The following is a 21,880-nucleotide window of genomic DNA, read 5'->3' as shown; positions in this document are numbered from 1 at the left end:
ACTGGACTTGGGGACATCTAGGTCAACTGACATAACATAGTCCAAAAGGACAGTATTCTACATCCTACTTTGGGAGTAATAACTAGGATTTTAAAAACTTGTGAATGGCCGTCTAAGACACAACTGTTGGTCTCTTCCTGTCTGGATCAAAGAAGAGTAAAGAAAATCAAAGACTGAAGGAAACAATTAGCCCAAAGGACTAATGGACTACACAAACCACAGCCTCCACTAGCCTGAGACCAGAAGAACTAGATGGTGCCTAGCTACTACTATCAACTGCTCTGATTGGGGATAACAATAGAAGGTCCTGGACAGAGTGGGAAAAAAATGTACAAAAAATTTCAAATTCACAAAAAAGACCAGACTTACTGGTCTAATTGAAACTAGTGGAACCCCCAAGACTATAGCCCTTAACAGCCTTCAAACCCGGAACCGTACCTACTCCCAGGTATCACCTTTCAGCCAAACAATAAACAGGCCTATAAAGTGAACTATAACAGCCATGAGGAAAGTGCTCCTCAGAACAATCAACCATAGAGACCAAAACGGCAGCATTTGCCCAAAAACAAAGTTCAGAAGGCAGCAAGGGGCAGGAAAGATGGACAAATGGGAAAGGGGAACTCAGGGAGGAAGTGGGTAGAATGCTGTCACATTGAGGGGATTGCAACTAATGTCATGAAACAAAACGTGTATAAATCGTTGGATGGGAAATTAATTTGCTCTGTAAACTTTCACCCAAATCATGATAAAATACTTAAAAAAAAGAAAAAAAGGACATAATACTGCAAAAAATATTCTAGTACATATCTCCTTGTGCACATGTGAGGGTTCCATTAGGGTAGATACTTAGAAGTGCAGCTTAGCTGTATCAGATATTGCCAGTTTGCTCTCCTGGGTCAATTGTCAACCATATGACAGAGTCCAGGTAAGATCTCTGATCGCCTCACTCTGAGGACAGTGAGCCCCATAGCTGTGTTGCTGCTCTCTTGGGGGTGGAGAGGTGGATGTGTCCATCAGTGTCCTTACTCCAGAGGGTGATAGGGATGTGACAGGATGCAGGTGGATCAGAATAGCAATTTCTGGAGCATGAATACTGGCCTAAGTCTACCCACCTGCTTGCTTTTCTACCTTTGAGCCCTTGTTTTGGGTCTAAAATCTCAGCCAGTTAACAGAAGCCTGCATACTTCTGCTGTTTCTGTCTTGTTACAAAAAATACATGTTCATTATAGACATTTAAGACATTAGAAATAAATAAAAGGAAGAAATTAAAAATCAGCCTAACATACTCTGGTGGTTAATTAAGGCTGTGGCATGATTGGCTAGGGCATGATTCTCAGTGGTTTGGCAGTTATGATGTAGTTTGGCAGTTACGTAATGATGTAATCACTTCCATGATGAGACCTGATGTAATGTAATCATCTCCATGATGACATCTGCTATGAGCAGCCAATTAGTTGAAAGGGAGTTTCCTTGGGGGTGCAGCCTGCATCTAATATATATGGACTTTCTGGACAAAGCTCAAGGGCTTTTGCTCGCTCTGGATGCTGCATCTAGCTTGTCATCATTTGCCCTCCAGTTCTTAGGACTTGAGCCAGCAACCTGCACTCTGACCTGCTGATATTGGGTTTGTCAGCCCCTGAGGGTATATGAGTCAGGAGAAGCCTCCAGATTGATGCCTGACCCATGGACTTGGGACTTTCTAGCCTCTACAACTGCATGAGCCATTCTCTTGATATAAATCTCTCTCTCTCCACACACACGCACACACACACACACACACACACACACATACCCTTCACTGGTTTTGAGTCTCTAGAGAACCCAGCCTAAGACAACTACCATTGTTGCTGTGAGCATTTAGTATTTACATTTTCAGGTTTTTTTCTATGTCAGTACTCTACGTTCTATTTGAATTGTGCTTTCTTTAAGATTTTTTTTCATATTATTAAACATTCTTTTCAACACAATTTTTAATGGTGACTTGGTATTTTGCCACATGGAAATAAAACAAATTGTTTAAATAATTCCCGATTGTTGAACATTTTGACAATTTGATAATTTCTAATATTCCCCAATTTTTTCTATTTTTACCTTATGCTCATTTTGAAGGAAGACTCAGCTCTTTGACTTTTCTCCAAAATAGAGCCAACCCCACTGTGAATTATAAGACATGAACATTTCACGGGGCAAACTAACGACCATTACTACACAGCACACACTTGTTGTTAGGTGCCGTCGAGTTGGTTCCGACTCATGGTGACCCCTATGTACCACAGAAAAAAACACTGCCTAGTCCCTGCTCCATCCTTACAATCGTTGTTGTGCTTGAGCCCACTGCTGCAGCCACTGTGTCAATCCATCTTGTTGTGGGTCTTTCTCTTTTCCGCTGGCTCTGTACTTTGCCAAGCATGATGTACTTCTCCGGGGACTAATCCCTCCTGATAACACGTCCAAAGTATGTAAGACACAGTCTCATCATCCTTGCCTCTAAGGAGCATTCTGATTGTACTTCTTCCAAGACCAATTTGTTCCTTCTTTTGGCAGGCCATGGTATATTCAATATTCTTCACCAACACCACAATTCAAAGGCGTCAACTCTTCTTCGGTATTCCTTATTCATTGTCCAGCTTTCGCATGCATATGATGCGATTGAAAATACCATGGCTTGGGTCAGCCACACCTTAGTCTTCAGGATGACATCTTTGCTCTTCAACACTTTGAAGAGGTCCTTTGCAGCAGATTTGCCCAGCGCAATGTGTCTCTTGATTTCCTGACAGCACACACTACACGGTGGAAACTTAGGATCATTAGCCATTTGATATTTGTGTTTTCTGCCTTCCATTCTTCCTTCCAGCCTGTAATCTCTTCTATCTTCTTTCTCTTCCCCAGACACCATTTCCAAAGGCCCCTCGTGATATCCAGACTTCAAAGTTATTCACCTCTGCGTACTCAGCAGAGCACAAAGTCCTGCAGTCAGCAGAAGTAACCATCTTGAGACAGCAATTCAGGGACCGTCTGTTTTAACTCAAATATATCCCTTGAAAGTTTCACCTGATGATTTAACAAAGTTTTGTACAACCCATAACTATTTCCTAGTGATAAATTCTTAGGGGTGGAGCGGCTATACCAGAGAGCATAAAAAATGTTAAGACTTTAGATGACTGTTAGGGACAAGGTGTGTTGACTGGCTTTCTGCCAGTGCTCCTGAGCGAGTGTTGCTTTGACTGCAGTAATTAACAAGCTGAGAGCTGGAGTGGCATTTCTCTGGCTCATTTGTCATTTTGCTGTCAGCTCAGTCAGCAGTAGTGTCAGGGGAGCAGAGCCACTGTGAAAAATCACTTTCCATCGAGTTGATTATGGCTGATGATAACCCCATGTGTGTCGGAGTAGAACCAGGCTCCATAGGCTTTTCAGTGGCTGATTTCTCAGAGATCACCAGGCCTTTCTTCTGAGGTGCAGCTAGGTATACTTGAACCTCCACTCTTGTAGTTATTAGCTGAGTATTTTAACATTTTGCACTACCCAGGGGATTAGAACCACTATGTATGGAAAGGTCTAGGGATTTGTCATAGGGATTAGACTTTTCCCAGTTGTGGGAGAGCTAAGATGTAAAGTTCTGAAAGGAGATTATTTGGGGGCTCAGGGAAAAGCCACCAACCAGGGACCATGAAGGCAGCTGTCTGGTGGTTGGCCTGAAGTTGCTGTAGGTCAGCAGGGCAGGCAGTTGGAAGAAATGCTGGATGTGAAGCAGGAGAATTGGACAAAGTAAAACGCATGAGGACAAACTGGACCTCAAACTGGAAATTGGATGTGTCTTCCACTGCATCTAACCCCGATGATGCTGGTGGCCTGTAGGAGAAACTGGTACCTTTGGCCTTGGAGTTGCACACATGCCTGGCCCGGAACTGGAAGAAGCTGAAGGAGCTGATCTGGTTAGAGCTGAATGGGCTGCATGCCCTGTTGCTACCTCAGGCCGTCAAGGAGAGCCAGCAGATCAGCAACCCCATGTGTGGGCTGAACTAGCCCCTGGGCCCTGTGCTCAGCTTCCAAGCGCAATGGCTACCGCTTAACTTGAGGCTTCCAGATCTCAAGTAGACTTCTCTTGTGGCCAGTCCTAAAGTCATACAGAGGAAGGACTTTCAGGAAGCATGGTTCCAGCTTAGCTAAGTTGACACAGGGTAAAACCACAAGTAATGGGTAGCAGGATAGAAAAATGAGTTCTAGTGCTTCTGCTGTTCATTTACTACTGCCCAGGGAAGTTTAGAGATGGGTTGGAGTGAGCATTTCTGCAAGATAAGTGATTTTCCATAAGGAAAAACAATATATTTATTAAAGGAAAAATTCTGCAGGGAAATTTTACCTTTGAGTCAATCAAGGGAATTACTGAACTGAATATTCTCAGGTCTGTGTCTAGAGGCACTGATAAGCCAAGCATGCAGGGACCATTTCTTTGTAGGGTTTTTCCCAAAACAGACAAAGTAAGTAACCTGAGCTATAAATGATATGAAAATATCCCGCATCAATAATTAGAAGCCATTGATAATGGTGATGCTGCTCGGCTGTTGTATCATGAAGAATTTGTACTTGCCTGTTTTTTTGTTTTGTAGTGGTCTGTTATGGCAGCTCCCCTCCAAAACCCAGAGAATCTGTCGTATCTTATTACTATATCTTAGGTTCCAAACACAGGCAACAAACAGTCTGCTTTATAATATTAAAGAATTCAAAATTGTAGCCAACTACAAAATATTCCTGCTTTGGAAGAAGCCTCTACTGGCAAACACTGAATTTTTCAAAATGCTCTTGTTCTATGGCTTCAGTTTTTTCAACTTTGTTGCCAACAGGGGGAGTGTGAGGAGCAGAGCGAAAGGAAGATGAAACCAGCAGAGTACAGGTGGTGAGCTTTAAATCACTCCACCCTGGTATCCTGCTACTTATTACAACTGTTAGTTCACTACTTTTAATATCAGCCAAGAATGATATTCCTACCTATGTTGTTGTTAGCTGCCATGCTGTTTGCTCTTGACTCATGGAGACCTCATGCCCAATGGGACAAATTGCTGCCTGTTCCTGCACCATTCCCATAATCAGCAGTGGATTAAACCTTTGTGATCCATAGGGTTTTCACTGGCTGGTTTTTGGAGTTAGATCGCCAGGCCTTTCTTCCTAGTCTGTTTCGGTCTGCAAGCTCTGTTGAAACCTGTTCATCACAGCAACACACAAGCCTCCACTGACAGACGGGTGGGTGGTGGCTGCACATAAAGGTACAGGGGCTTTCTTGAAGAAAATAGTACAAAATTGCAAGTGTGAAATTAGTCATTAGGGTGAATACTTAGAGTGAGAAAAGAAATTGCAACAAACTACAAATTTAAAAAAGCTGACTAATATCACTAGCTTCACAAAGTCCAGAAAATAACAGAATAGCCTATGAATTAACTGCCGGACTCACCTCTAAAATACTGGTTTTTCCCGGATGTGCATTGTAAAGGACGCGTAGCAAAGTCACCAAATTCAGTAAAACGAAGTGGCTGTGGGCTTTCACGCTTGTTCCACTGTTTGTACAAATTGCCTTTTCTTTACAGTAACCCCAATCTTCCTTCCTTTCATTTCCTGTTTTAGAGCGTCCTGAGTCTCCTCATCTCCGTTAGCTCATCTTTTGTAATTTTCATCTGTGTTTCATTGGCCGTTGTGACTCTTACCGACCTTTGTGATTTGAACCATCAAAGGCTTAAGTTTTCATTATCTTATTCTAGCAAGAGAATTTTTGACATTTTGAAGCTTCTGGCAATTTTTTCTTTTTCCTTTACACTTTTGGCTTTCACCAGGATATTTCCTTCCTGTAATATTTAATATGATCGGTAATCCTGAAAAAAAAATATAGAAAATTAATCTGAAAATAAGTCCCACATGAGCAATTCAGATGCCTTTTGACATTGCCACTTAGTTGAATTGTGTTATAGAGCCAGGTAATCAAATTTCATTTAAACTCTAACAATTGACCTCTTGATGAATATGTGAAGGAATTTTGTCACTGGGGCGCTGTTCCCCCCCCCCCCCAGGGGCCATTTATCTGCATTGGTGGCAGTTTTGTCTGTCTTGCATCTGTTTGACACTTTGTCAGGACGGGATGCCTCAGATCTGCTAAGATGCAATCTGACACCTTGGGGTGCATCAAATGTGGGGCTTCACACAGCAACTGTTTGTATTGCTGCTACGAGTTTATCAGGAAGTCTGCTAAATTCCATTTTGCACAATTTCCAACAAGCAAAAAAATTGTATGGGATACTTATAATTGTATATGTTGCATTGAATATTCCTATCAACGGAGAATTTTGACCTTGGGTCCTCTGCCTACAGTTTGACATGTCTTCTTCCACGGACTGGCTTCTGGCTGGGTGTGTTGCAATCTTTGTTTTTTTCCATTACCCTCACGCTTGCAGCGCCAGGTGCTGTGGAACATTTCATTTCCCAACACAGCCTTTGGCCTTGGGTCTTCCAGGTACGGTATTGGGTGTGTTGGTACAGCAGGTGGTAGGAGTATTTCTGGAAGCCATCCCATGGGAATGGTTAGCTAAAACATACACAGATGTGACAAGAAATCGTGGAAATATGTCCCAATACATGTATCCCCAACTCAAACTACATGTATTCCCAACTCAACTTCCCTTTCAATGGTTCCCCAAGATACCTGTGGCCGCTCCAAAGCCTACACAAAGAGAAGGGTGATGGAGGAAAAGTCAGAGTGAAAAAGACACAGGCCCTTGACCAATCGAGATTAAAAACTTGCTTTTACAAATTTTACAGCACATATGATCATGTGAACATATTGCTAGAGTGCTTAGAATGACCTTAGGAGGGGCCTGTGGAGTGAGGGCCCTTAGAGCTGGAGTGTCATTGGCTGCATAGTAAGCCCCCTGTGATAGTTAAGATTGTGTGTCAACTTGGCTGGGCCATGATTCTCAGTGTTTATATGTGATCACTCCGATGATGGGATCTGCTGTGAGTAGCCAATCTGCTGAAGGGGAGTTTCCTGGGGTGTGTGGATGTTCTGGCTTTTGCCTGAACTGGATATTGCAGCTGGCTCCTGCTCTCCAGCCTGCCCATCTTGGGTTCACCAGTCCCTGCAGCTGCATGAATCAGAAACTGCTATCCTGATCCATGAACTTGGCACATTCCAGCCTCTACAATCAGATGAGCCATCTCCTTGACACAAATCTTTCTGACTATATATATTTATAAGCTTTACTGGTATTGCTTCTCTAGAGAAGCCAGCCAAAGACGCTCCCTCTGCTGGGCCCTGCCTTAAATTTCAGCCCCATTGGATTTGGAAGAATTAAGGTACAAGTACAGTTTATCGCAGAGAAGGGAAGTATTTCCAAGTTCACCAAACCCTAAAACAGGTGGTTAACACTTTCCCAGGTTCGTTATTCCTGTTAACAAATGCAGTCGTTCCTTCCAACTGCAAAGCTCTATCCTCTTATTGTTTATGTGGCCTCATTTCCAACAGAAAAGGAAAAACACTATCAAGAACTGTGAAGGATTTGAGATCTTACCCTTCTTGTAAGCTTACAAGTTAGTATGCCACAGTGTTGGGAATGGTGGCAGAAGACACAGACTTCTGTATCAGAGACAAAGGACTTTATTACTCATGGCACAGAAAACAGCTCAAGCAGTTTATATCAGTTCTCCTCCTCTGCCCTCTATCTCCACGGGGACAATGCAGAAGAGCCCAGGTGAATGACTGCTCATGCACTGGGTTGGTTGCATTACAGGAGACAAACCCTGAGCTTAGGGAACCTCAACCTTTTATAATGGGCAATAAGCATGCTACCCTTAGTGTCAGAGGAAGGCACTATCTCTGTATTCTGAGGCTGTTTGCTACACAAACATCCCTGAAAAGATAGTCCAGAACTAAATGTGACCAGTGCCTTGGTTGTAAGATATGCAGAAACGCTAGAGGTCCACAGAAAATCTTCAAACACAGTTAAAAGCCCTTTGTTAGAGAGAAGCAAAACCCAAGAAGGTTCTATATAAAACAATTATTACTTTCCTGTTGGCTGGAATTAGCCAACTCATTGGCTAAGAAAAATGCATAATGGAGGCATGAAGGAATGGCTTCATCTCAATGCAGATATTAGGAATATAGTCCCCAGATATTTCAGTCTTCTTCAGTCTCATATAATCCTGCCCTCTCCAACTTGATCCCTTCTTAAATTAAAAAAAAAAATTATAGTCAACCGGAATTATTCTTTAGATTGGTGAATCTATAAGTCAATTACTTGTTGCATAAAGTAGAACTTGGTTTTACTTGTTTTAATCTTGTGTTTGTCAAATAGAGTGCTGGGCTCAAGTCTCAGTCCTCCCAACTAACTTGCAATGTGACCCTAAGTAAACCAGTGAATGTCTCTGGGCCTCAGCATTTTCCTCTTCAGAGGGCAGTGACAGGGGAACTGGCCTAGATGACCTCTAAGCGGTCTTTCAGATCCAAATTCTATGATTCTTGTGTTTTTGGATTTGAGATTTAGCACGTTTGCTTTAGTCATCCCCTTTTATGATTTTGATGTTAATCGTCATCATCAACACATGTCAAGAGCTTCTCATACTTAGAGTCCTCCACTGTAGCTTAAAACACAAAGATGCATGAGAGGTGTTTTCTGCCTCTAGAGAATAGCTGGGTATTCTGGTTATTGATCTCATATAACAAACCACTCCAAAATTTAGTGGCTAATAACAACAATGATTTATTTTATTCATGCCTCTGCAATAGGGACAGCTTATCTCTGTTCCATGTGGCAGTAGCTGAGGGGCTCAGCTGAGGCTGGAGGACTCATTTCTAAGATGACTCAGTCATATGACTGATGCTGGCTGTCCCCTGGGAGTTGAGTTGGTGCTCTCAGTTCCTCTCTACAAGGGTCTGTCCATGAGGCAGCTTAAGCTTCCTTAAAGCATGGTGGCTCGATTCTAAGAGTGAGCATCCAAAGAGAACCAGGCAGAAGCTGTATGATCTTTTATAACATAGCCTCAGAGGTCACATAATGTCATTTCTGCTGTAATCACCAGCCTGCCCAGATTCAAGTGAGAAACAAGGGTCAAGAGGGAGGGAACATAAATCTAGTCTTTTGAGTGGAGGAGTATTAAAGACCCATTGCAAGTTATAAGAAGAGCAGGAGCAGATGAGATGGGAGATATGACTGTCCACCATTTTTGGAAAATATAACCTGCCCCTCTTTGGGTCGTCTGTTCTCAAGGCCATCCTTCTTCTGTACTGAAAATGTCTCAGGATCTGCCTTTGTGGTGGATTAATTAATTTTGGTGTGTGGCCTTTCTAGCCATGGTCCTGTAACTCTCACCCAGGTGATTGGGCGGGACTGTGTGATAGGGTAATCCAAGGGGACTGGTCAGTTTTCCCTTAAAAGAGAGCCAATTCCCGAGCAGAGAGGAGGAGCCCACCACCACCAAGGAAGGAGACACCAGCAGGAGAGACCCAGCAGCAGAGAACCAGCAAGAGGAGACAGTACGGTGGGCTTCCAGGGCCATGGAGAGAGAAAGTTGAGTGCCTTTGGGCAGAGACTGAGGGCCAGGGAGACTGTCCATGAGCATGGCTAGGGAGAGGCTATCCTGATGGAAGAACTGTATTCTGAGTGTTCTTGAGCCTGAATTGTAACTGTTACTTCCCTAATAAACACCATAATTGTGAGTATGGTCTGTGAGTTCTGTGTGGCCATTGCAATGGATTATTGAACCCAGTAGAGAGTGGTATGGGAGAGATGGTCTGTGTCAGAGTTGGTAAAGATGGCGGAGAGAGGAGGCGTGTTTGACCTCTGCCTCACAGGAATCAGCCTTGGGCTGCTTATCTTGATTTTCCCTCCCTTTTGGGATTGGAGGAGGTCAGAAACCTCCCTCATGCCATTTTTACAGTCCTTATGCTGCAGCTCCTCTCCAGTCATTGGGCTGAAGGAAGACAGGCTGTGCTTCCCAGGATTGGGGTCCTCCTACTACCAACTTCCCTTTTAAAGACCAAAACTGCATCCTTAGCCCTCTGGGGTGGTGAATAAGTACATGCTCAGAAGTTTCCTTTCTAGAGTCATTTTCATAGAGATCCAGGAAACTGAACCTTCATCTAGGGACTTCTTTGTGTCAGGATTTCTATGCCAAGAGGCAGGTTCAGCTAAAGAAAGCATACCATTCCTGAAGTCAGAGAGACCTGGACTTGAAATCCAATTCCATCACTTGCAAGTGGAGTGACCTTGAGAAAATTTCTTGACCTCTCTGGATCCTAGTTTCTCCAACCATAAAATGTATATAATTTTAATGACATTAGCAAATAATAATGTAACCACCTACTATGTGCCAAGCACTGTTCTAAGCACTTTATGTTTATTTATTCATTTAATAATATGTATCATTCATGGTTGTTGGGTACATTAGCCCTTAGCTGAGTACCTTATTGTTCCTAGTTTATTGTATGTTAGAAGAATATTTGTCTAGAAGAGGAAAAGAGGGTAAATCAGTTTAAATCACTGTTAAGTGTAATTTTCAGATACCGTATCTATGAAATGGAATTCTTTTGTAATACATGTGTTTCTGCATCCAAGATTTATGGAGGCTGCTATGGGTCCAGCAAAATGCTAGACCATGGAAATACAGATGAGGAGAACCATCAAAGAGACTCCTCTTCTCCTTGCCTTGTCCTTAGTTTCCTTGAAGGCAATTCCAGCTCATGATGACCCCATTGAACAGAGTAGAACTGCTCCATAGGGTTTTCAAGGCTGTGACCTTTTGGAAGCACATTGCTTCCAAGGTCCCTCTGAGTCGGCTTAAACTGCCAACCTTTTGGGTAGTAGTCAAGCACTTAACCATTTTTGCCACCCACCTGGTCCATGTCTAAGAGGTATCAAAATGGATATTGTGTTTCCTCATAACTGATTCCAGCAGCTGAAGGTGATGTGGCACATTGATGAAGTGAAATGACATGAACCTTAAGTGGCTCAGGGAATGTCAGATCCTTACTGGACCTAACTGAAGACTCTTTGCTGACCAGTGAACAATGGGGCTTGTTTTAACCAACAGTGTACAGGCCTATGGATTCAGTCAGTTCTCTGCAGAGTATTCAGTCCTTAATCAGCATAAATGCCATGAACCCATTGCTGTCAAGTCGATTCCAACTCATAGCGACCCTATAGCACAGAGCAGAACTGCCTCACAGAGTTTCCAAGGAGCGCCTGGTGGATTTGAACTGCTGGCCTTTTGTTGAGCAGCCGTACCTCTTCACCACTATGCCACCAGGGTTTCTAAGACCTCCTTTATTACACTTAAAACCTGTGACTTTCCCCCTCTGCGAGCCCCTCAGTGAATTTACTTGCTGGTGGTTCCTTGCCCAACAAATATCGATAAACTCCAGTAGTCTTTTTTTCATTCTTTGACATGTAGGAAGTCGATTAATAGCTATTTCTATTAGCTTTAAGTTCTACTGACACATGGTTTTTCCCATGAGGCGAGTGAGGTAAGGGATGGCAGCAGCCACAGGGGTTCTAGTTCCCTTCTCTATACTTCCGGACCCTGTAACCACCCTTTCCTCACCCTCTATGCTGAACAAGCATAGAGCTGTAGGACAGATAACCAGGGGGTGACTGGGTTGCTTGAAGTTTATACAATGTTTCAATAGATGTCATTTTTTAGAGCAGTTTTAGGTTTACAGAAAAATCGTGCAGCATGTAGAGTTCCCACAGATTTCCTCTCCCCACTGCATACTGTTTCTCCTATTATCAGCATCTTACATTGCTGTGGTACATTTGTTACCCCTGATGAACCAGTATTGATCCATTGTTATTAACTAAAGTCTATAGTTGACATTAGGGCTCACACTTTGTGCTGTAAAGAGCTTATACAATTTGGGGGACATGTTTAAGGAAACCACCACCCATCTGTCAGTTTCTCATACTGCAGTGGCTTGTGTGTTACTGTGATGCTGGGAGCTATGCCACTAGTATTTCAAATACCAGTAGGGTCACCCATGGTGGACAGATTTCAGCAGAGCTTCCAGACTAAGACACACTAGGAAGAAAGGCCTGGAGACCTACTTCCAAAAATTAGCCAATAAAAACTCTGTGGATCACAATAGAACATTGTCTGACTCCTTGCTTTCAACACATCATCAGGAGGGATCAATCTCTGGAAGAGGATGTGATGTCTGGTGAAGCAGAAGGCATACAAGGGCACGGGAGGCCCTTGGTGAAATGGATTGGCACAATAGCAACAACGATGGACTTGAACATGTCAACCACTGTAAGGATGACGCAGGACCAGGCAACGTTTCGTTCTGTTGTGCGTGGGGTCACCATGAGTCAGAGTTGGCTTGATGACACCTACCTATTTAAGGAAAAGACTTTAAAAAACTAGTTACAACAGCAAATATTTATTTAGAATGAGAAAACAGACCCCAATTACAAATTCAAAACAAGTGAGACATTTACAGTCATTTACGCTGGTAGTGCAGCGGTTAAGCACTTGGCTGCTAACTGAAAGGTTGGTGGTTTGAACCCACGAGCCACTCCGATGGAGAGAGATGCCGCAATCTGCTTCTGTAAAGACTTCAGCCTTGGAAACTCTGTGGGGCAGTTCTATTCTGTTCTACAGGGTTGCTACGAGTTGGAATTGGACTCGGCTGTTTTCGTTGCAGTAGGTTTGGTTTGATTTTTTGGTAACTGAATGTACATGAGGGATTGCCTATTTGTATTACAAGCTTGGAGAGGAACCCATGCAAGTCCAGGCAGCTGAAGCTTTCACTTTATGAGCTTCATGGCAAATCTTACCCTGTTGACCACAAGCTTTCACACACACTCCACGCAGCTCAAAACTTCGTGCTTTCTTTCAGCTTCCCCTAAGGAACATACTTTTGTGAACTAGGGGTGAGAAGCTGCTTATGTATGTAGATGAGTCACTGGTCAGAGACCTGGGCATCCGTCCCCCCCGCCCTGCACCCCCCGCCCCCCCCGCGGATTAACCCCTTTCCTGGAAATTAATGAACTTTTCTGGGCTTTGGTTTCTTTCTTTATAATGTAATCACAGGACATGCAAGCTTGCTACCTATAATTCAGTGAGGAGGGATCAAGTGAAGTGAGTGAAGGGGTTTTAGGTTTCAATTATAGCCGTGAGTCTTTGAAAACTCATGTGAAAACTGGTGTTGAGAATTAGTGGGCTCTTAATTTTTTTTTTTTTTTTTTTTATCCTAAGGAAATCATATCTGCAACTCTCTCTTTAAAAAGTAAAGTAGCCAACGGATAATTTAAGGTATGGAAATTTCCATATGGTGCCGACGGACAAGTAATAAGTGGTTTTAAATGATAGTAAACAGCATTTCATTGTGGTGGATCCAGGAGTCTCTTTGATGGCTTTCTCTGGATGCTTCCAGAGACTTGAGTACTCGGGGGTGGGTTCTGTGAATCTGTTGTCTGTGTTCCCACGGCCTACCATTTTGCGGGGCCCATAGCAGGCCCCCTAAGTGCTGGATGAATAAACACATGCATTGCAGAAGAATTCCGTTTTATAGACGTGGTATCTAAAAATTGTGTTTACAGTGCATATAAACTGCCCTTACGCTCTGTTCTTCTTCTTTTAGAAATGAAAAACAACTTTTTTTTTTTCCATTCTAAGTTCTGGGGTCTGACCCTTGGGACTATCAAATACTTCCCCACTGGCAGTTAAGCCCCTCACTTAAAGAACAGCAAGTGAATAAAGGCTTTGTATTTTCTGAGTTGGAAAAGCAGGCTGGCTCCAGGCTGGCATTGGATTTCCAGGGTCTGAAGAGGGCTGGAGTGTGGGTAGAGTAGACAGGTCCTGAGGGTCCCTGAGTCTGATTCCTGACGGGGCAGGACTTGAGGCAACTGGAAGTGTTCTGGAACAGGCTAGGCCTGGGAGCCTGTGGGAAGGCCCTGGGCTGGCTCAGAACAGCAACCTCTCTGGAAAGCTTTACAGGTCTACCTGCTGACTAAGTTCCACCACCACCTGCCTACCAGTTTGTCATACTATTGTGGCTTGTGTGTCGCTATGATGCTGGAAGCTGTGCCACTGGTATTTCAAATACCAGCAAGGGTCACTCATGGTAGACGGGCTTTAGCAGAGCTTCCAGACTAAGACAGACTAGGAAGAAAGGCCTGGTGATCTACTGCCTACGATTAGCCAGTGAAAGCCTTATGGGTCACAACTGAACACTATTTGATATAGTGCTGGAAGATGAGCCCCCTGGGTTGGAAGACTCTCAAAATACACAGTGGTCTCAACAGCGGAATCGAGTGTTCCAACAATTTTTGGGGGTGGTGCAGGACCGGGCAATGTTTTGTTCTGATGTACATGGGGTCACCATGAGTCAGAGCCAACTTGTAAGCAACTGACTATGACAGTCCTCTACAATGGTATTTGGTGGCTGCAAGGAACAAGGGCTTCAAGGAAATCAGATGCTGAAAAATTCCGCCCCCCACGTCAGGATTCTGTAAGCTCTGACGACTGGAGGGAAGGGAAGTGAGATAGGAAAAGGGGCAGATATTGGACTTCTAGCCAAATTTGGTGCATAAGAAGGGTTTCACTTGAGTTGGACAACAAGGGCAGGTGATGTCATTTGCACTCCTAATGCTGTAGAGCAATTTACTGTTGTCACAAATGAAGTGTGGGTTCTGAGTGGACAGGTGAGCACTTCCTTTGTAAACCGGGAAGGCTAGTGGGGAAGATGCTTTGTAGGTTGGGAAACAAACCAGTTGTCGTGGAATTGACTCCGACTCATGGTGACACCGTGTGTGTCAGAGGAGAGCTCTGCTCCACAGGGTTTTCAATGGCCTAATTTTTGGAAGTAAATCACTGGGCCTTTCTTCTGAAGCACCTTTGGTGGACTTGAACCACCAACCTTTTGGTTAGCAGCCGAGCCTGTTAAGCGTTTGCACCACCCAGGGACTTCTTGGCACACCAGTGCACATCGTTTCCAGCCTGGGAAAGAAATCTTAGAGGGAATGGGGAAGACAGGGTGATAGAGAGTTAGGTTGCCAGGCTAGAGCATCAGACACACACGTGGCGAGTGTAATGGACAATAGGGATGGTGATTACAGTGGGGTAGGACAGTGAAGGCCATGGCAGACATCAGAATTTGACCCAGGACCCAGGCAGGACCCAGGGGAAGATTTTGATCACTGCCTGCCAGAACATGGTGACCTTGGAAGACAAGTTCCGGAGCTGGGTACCACCCCCAGGAAGTACCAGGTTATTATTCTGGGTCTGTTAGTACAGCTTACCCCATAAGATGTCTGGTGTGGTTTTATGCTATGGGTGCTGGTGCTGCTCTGTTCCGGGGCTTGCAGTGAGTGCCTTTGGAGGTTTTAGGAAGCTTACGCTGGTCCTGGCACACTTGAGGGTTATCATTGAAGACCCCTTAGGACCTGCTTTAGGCTGGTTCAGCCATCTTTTCAGACCCATCTTCCAAGGTACTCTAGGATCAGTTCTCTTGAGTATCAGGCCAGGGTTGATAAAACCAAAAATATCAAACCCATCGCTCTTGAGTCGCTTCTGACTCATAGTAACCCTTTAGGACAGAGTAGAACTGCCTCATAGGTTTCCAAAGAGTGGCTGGTGGATTCGAACTGCTGACATCTTGGCTAGCAGCTGAGCTCTTAACCACTCTGCCACAGAGTTGATAGGGGCATTAAAAAAAAAAAAAAAAACTATTGTAGTAAAATATATATAACCCCCAAAATTGCCATTTTCACCATTTTTAAGTGTACAGTCTGGTAATGTAAATTACATTCACTCTTTTGTGCAACCGTGACCACTATCCATTTGCAAAAGTCTTTTATCACCCCAAACAGAAAGTCAGTACCCCTAAACAATAACTCTCCATTCCCCTTTCCCCACTACCCCTGGTAACCACTTACAAACTTTCCTCTCTATGCATTTGCCTATTCTAGATATTCCATATAAGTGGGATCATACTATATTTGCCCTTTTGTGGTGGACTTATTTTACTCAGCATGATGTTTTCAGTGTTTGTCATGTTGTAGCATATATCAGAACTTCATTTCTCTTTACAGCTGAGTAATAATTCATTGTCTGGATATACCACCATTTGTGTATCATTTAAATCCAAACTCGTTGCCATCCAGTTGATTCTGACTCATGGCGACCCCATGTGTTACATAATAGAACTGCACCATAGGGTTTTCTTGGCCATAATCTTATGTGAGCAGATCTCCAGGCCTTTCTTCCGTGGTGCCACTGGGTGGTTTCAAACTGCCAACCTTTAGATAATAGTGCAAACTATTTGTACCACTCAGGAACCTCTGTTTATCATTTAGGGGCAAATTTAAAGCACATTCACTCATATCAGGCAGCCCCAAGGCCTTGAAGGATAATGCAGACTCCAGGGACATTCTTGAAGTCTTACCAAACTTGGACCAAGTGGTTGTGCGGTAACTTGGGGAACATGTCAGGATGACCCAGAAATCTGCATTCTATTTTTGAACAAGAATTTCTGTACTCCTTAAGGACACTGCGTGATGCTGGGAATGCTGCAATGGGCAGGCACTGTTTTCTCTTTGTTCTGACGACTGAAGGTGTCTTGCCTTTGTGCCTGCTGTGGGACGTGGGGAAAGCAGGCTGGCTCTGTCAGGAGCACTCTGCAGGTGTGAATCATGTAACATTTCCTTTAAAGAAATGACCTTTCTTTAAGACCCTGCTGTAAAATGAGATGAGATGATAATGTGTTTTTAAAGTACTTAAGGAGAGTCAGAGTGACTCAGTGAGGTCACTGACGTTAAATGTTACACAGAGCTGTTGACAGGCTGCATTGAAATTTTTGGCATTTCAGAAAATTATGAGGGAAGAGGTTCAATCAAGTCATCTTCTGACATGAAAAATCCTCACAGCCATCTGCATAACAGCAGGCCTCGGAAAGGAGAGCCATGGGCTGGTGGGGCTCTCGTTGGTTTTTCTTAGGTGTATGTCTGTGCGTGGGAAATAGATTTAAAGAGAAGGGAGTTTTGCCTTTGTTTCACTCTCTTCTCTTTCCCTTCCTCCTAGACTCCTGCTCCAAGTAGGAAGCAGCCTGGTATTTCTTTCCGTGTTATGTTACAGCATGTACCATGACACTCAATTCCTTCCAGGTAACAAAGAATTTCCGGTCCTTAGCCTGTTGATCTTGAGTATCATTTGATGAAAAGAGTCCCAGTACAACAAAACAAGTGAAATAAATTCTTTTGGAATTTGTTATGTTGGATTCAGACTATTGTAGGAAAAAAACAACAATAACCAGTCGCCGTTGAGTCGTTCCTGAGTCACGGAGACCTCACGTGTGTCAGGGCAGAACTGTACTCCTGTAAAATGGTGGGAGTGGTAAGTCAGTACCTGTGTAACATCACCAGCGGGAGGATAATTCGAATCAAGAGCAGCCCAAGGCTGATCCCTATGAGGTGGAGGTCAGACATACCTCCACTCTCCAACCTTTTAATTCTGACACCAGCTGTCCCTCTACTTCTCTTCTGGGTTCAATAATCCCTTACAATGGCTACACAGAACTCACAGACCACATTTACAGTTAAGTGGTTGATTAAGGAACAACGTACAACTTGGGTCAGAATCAGGAAGCGTGTAGGCCAAGTCTTCCTTCTTTAGTGCATCACAGCTCTCTCAGCCCCTCTTGACCATGCTAGGCCTCCTCTCTGCCCCAAGGACAGAATCCTCTTGGCCCCCTGAGGACAGGCTCCTCTAGGCTCCCTGAGGACAGGCTCATCTTGGCCCTGCTGTATGTCACCACTGACTCTGCTGCAGCGTCCCTTGTGGGTGTGTTGCCACCGGCTCTACCACTGGGCCTGAAGGGACTCATGCTGTCTTCAGTGTTACAGCTCTTGACCCCTGTTAAAGCTCTTTTAGGATGTCCCGTGTCTTCTCTCTCTCTCTCTCTCTGCTTCTTCTCTCTTCTTTCTTCCTTCTGCTTCTTTCTCCTGCTTTTCTTCCTGCCTTCTTGTCTGAAAAACTTCTGTGATGTAGGCTGCATATATATATAATATATATATATATATATACACACACACATATCTCCTTGTCAGTTTTAAGGCATGGCCTTCCCACCAGGGCCGCAAACTGACAAATCTCCTCTTGGTAGGCCACATATGCTTTATTTGCATAGTAGGCTACAGATACTTCATTTGCATAGCCTAGTAACCAATCCCTGCAAGGGGCATATCAATCACAGGGCAGGCTGTAGCCCCAGGCCAAAGTGTATCAAAGCCAAATTCTTTACAGCTTACCCAGGAAATGTCAATCAACCTGGACAAAAGCAACAAATCCTCTGGGGTAGAAAACTAGGGCAAAGGTAACTCCTTACGGCTGAGGCGAAAAAATCTCTCAAGCTCTTTTTCCAAAGAGCCAAGGCAAAAGTCCACATAAAGGGACTCATTTCACCACAACTCCATAGGGTTTTCAATGGCCAATTTTTAAGAAGAAAATTGCAACAGCTTTCTTCTGAGGCACCTCTGGGTGGACTAGAACCTCCAAGCTTTCCGTTAACAGCTGAGCAAGTTAACTGTTTGTGCCACCTAGGGACTCCTTGAACCACTTAGAAAAAACAGATTTTCTTGTATGATACAGGGACATTTTTCTTTTTTTTAAATTAATGGTCCTCTTTTCAATTCTCTCCTTTAAATTAATTTTTTTTTTAATCCAAGTAGTATCTGAATCTAGTTTGAAACCCCAAAAAATTACCAAAGGCCTGAAAAAAAATCCCCCTTTCTTAAACTTTTTTTTTCTGATTAGAAAAGCAATTACATGTTAATTGAAGAAAAACTGCAAAACTAAAACCTGATACTTACAAGTCCTGTGCTTTTCTGGCACCAAGTGGTACAGGTTGCCCTGCCTCTCACCTGCATGCCCTTAACCCAAAGCTTTCTCCCTTTTGTTAAGTTGATTTCTACTTCTTCATCCTCTCTCAGTCTTTTAAAAATTTGTTCAAATCTCCTCTCCTCTGTTGCAGTCTCTCTTAAATTCCTTGTCCGTGTGGGTTCATTCTTTTAAAAACTTCTTTTACTGTTGTTCTAAATGCAAAGACGTGTGTGTAGTTGGGTAATCTACAGTCATTAACAGACATCTTAGAACAAGATTTTTCAAATGAAAAGTGGAAGCATATCTGACAGTAGATTTTTGTGCCCATTTCTGGAGGGAGAAAGAATCTGAGATAAGGAGGCTGGATGCAGTGATAATAGAATTTCTGAGACATGAATGGTTTATGAGATTAGAATATTTGAAATTGTCACCATACCAGAAAATCTCAGACATAATTGTTATAATAAAGAAGGCTGCAAGATCCTATTATATGGACTTTCTTTTCTTTTGCTGGGTAGAGAATGGGCACCCTCCCCAGCACGCCCCAGGTGAAGGTCAGCTCCAAAGGACAGTCCTATAAAGCTACAGTATAGCCATATGGCACCAGAGAAGGGTAACAGATTAATGGGACACAACAGAGTCCCGAAATGAAGCCAAATACTTATGGGGATTTAATTTATAATACAGTTGGCATTTCATATCAGCGGGGATTCAATACATTGTAATGGGGCACACGAGCAGCTATTTGAGGAGAAAAAAGGTAAATTCCTGCTTTACTGCTTGCACCAAAGTAATTTCCAGAGAGAATAAAAATCTTAGTGTTTTTTTTTTTTTAAACCACCTTTTAAACATTTTTATAACCTCAAAGTGGGGAAGTCCTTTTTAAGTATGGAAGCCATAAAAAACATATAAATCTGATCATAGAAATAAAAAGGAAAACAATTGCGTGGCCAAAAAAGGTTCCACCTAAAATAAAGTTAAAAAAAAATCAGTGAAATGATATTTACAATACAACGTGACAGACTAAAAGCTAATTTTCCTAAATAAAAAAGACCTTAGAAATGCCTAAGGGGGAAAAAAAAACTAATAGAAAAAATGATCAAAGGACATGAGGGAATTTACAAAAGAAAAAGCGTAAATAGTCAAAAAGGTGAAGATGCTCAATCTCATTAGTAATTTAATGAAAAGCAAAATAAATCAACTACAAGATATGGTGTCTCCTATTAGATTCGTTAAATAGTGATAATAACTTGATGTAGCAACAGTAATACTGGTACAATGTTTTTGGAGATCAATTTGCAATAGTCATTAGAATTAAAAATGTGAATATCTTTTGACTCAGAATTTCAATATCTAGTCATTTATCTAACAACAAAAAAAATTTTTTTTTTTTAATCTAACAAAGATACCAGCACAACTTTGCAAAGGCATATATATATGTTCAAGGATGTTTCTGCAGCATCATTTATAACAGTATAAAACTAGATACAACCCAATGTCCCTTAGCAGGTGGTTGAAGAACTAAACTGTGATACAGTCTTGTAATGAAAAAGTCTACAGCCATGAAAAGGAATGAGATAGACCTACATGTACTGACATGGAAATACAATTGAGACAGTTTATGAAAGGGAGAACCACCGTGTGTTTGTCAGTTTGTTGTACTGTGGCGGCTTGCATGTTGCATGATGCTGGAAGCTATGCCACCAATATTGGAAACATCAGCAGGATCACCCATGGCGCACGGGTTTCAGCAGAGCTTCCAGTCTAAGATGGACTAGAAAGAAGGGCCTGGTGATCTACTTCAGAAAATTTGCAAATGAGAACCTTACCGATCACATCAGAATATCGCCTGATACAGTGCTGGAAGATGAGCCCCCTAGGTTGGAAGGCACTCAAAATACACAGTGGTGGCAACAGTGGAGTCAAGCATACCAACGATGGTGAAGATGGCACAGGACCTGGCAACGTTTCGTTCTCTCCTGGGGCCGCCATGAGTCAGAGCCGACTGGGTGATAACTAACAGCAATAACGACAACGTTCAAAGGAGGAAGTTCACTGCAGGAAGAGCTGTAATATGATGTATTTTTACATGACAAGTACCACATATATCTGCAAAAACACTCATTTGGAATTTAATTTTAAGAGTTTATTTAATATCCTCACTTTGGCTTAGGAGATATTTCTTCATGGGTTAAGAACCAAAGACTAATTGGGATTTCATGGGCCTGAAGTGTCCCTTCACCTCTAAGACTACCTACGGCTTGCTTGTTTGTGATGATGGTGGTAATCTGTGCAAGATTTGCCTAGTTTTTATCTCTTCTGTTTGTTTGCATTAAAGTTTCAATTACTTAAGTATTGAATATCACATATATGTGTATATGAACTGAAGTAGTAATTTTTACTAGTTTTTTTTTAATATATAATTAACTTGAATGGTTTAGACCTAGGAGAATTTACCCCAAGAGGGAAGCCTTTGACAGTAAAATATGTTAGTATATGCGTAGGAGGGTATGAACAGCTGTGGAGAAACTTACCTGTTCATCTGATTACGGGGGAGTCCGCACTAGCTGATAGCAAAGGGTGCTCGCGTGGAGTGGCCACCACAGGCTTTCTGAGGGGAGTTCCGGAAGAACCTGCATTACCACCCCTTCTGTTTGTACAGACGGCTGGAGAGGGAGACAGACAGAGACACAGAGTTCCTGGGGTAGTAATATACCTCCTCTTCAGAACTGACTCGACAGCAATGGGAATGGAGCCCTCCGGGGAGGGGAGGAGGGATTTGAGGCCTTACCCCTCAGAAAAGGGGCTGTGAAAACTGCTGCTGAGGTTTGAGGATGATTGTGGAGCCTGAGACAAAGGTCCAGATTGCTCCTAGAGTTGCTGACGGCTCCGGAAGCAAAGCCCCTGAAAGAATTGTGGGGTGGAGGTGCTGGGTAGAGCCCTGGGCCCACCCGCTCAGTACCCAAGAGAGCACAGAAGGGCAGGTGGGAAATTCCATTGCAGAGAATGGGGAGGCTGGGGGAGGGGA

This window comes from Loxodonta africana, chromosome 9, assembly GCF_030014295.1.
Source record: "Loxodonta africana isolate mLoxAfr1 chromosome 9, mLoxAfr1.hap2, whole genome shotgun sequence".
In the NCBI taxonomy this organism is placed as follows: Eukaryota; Metazoa; Chordata; class Mammalia; order Proboscidea; family Elephantidae; genus Loxodonta; species Loxodonta africana.
Note: the sequence above shows the minus strand (reverse complement) of the source record.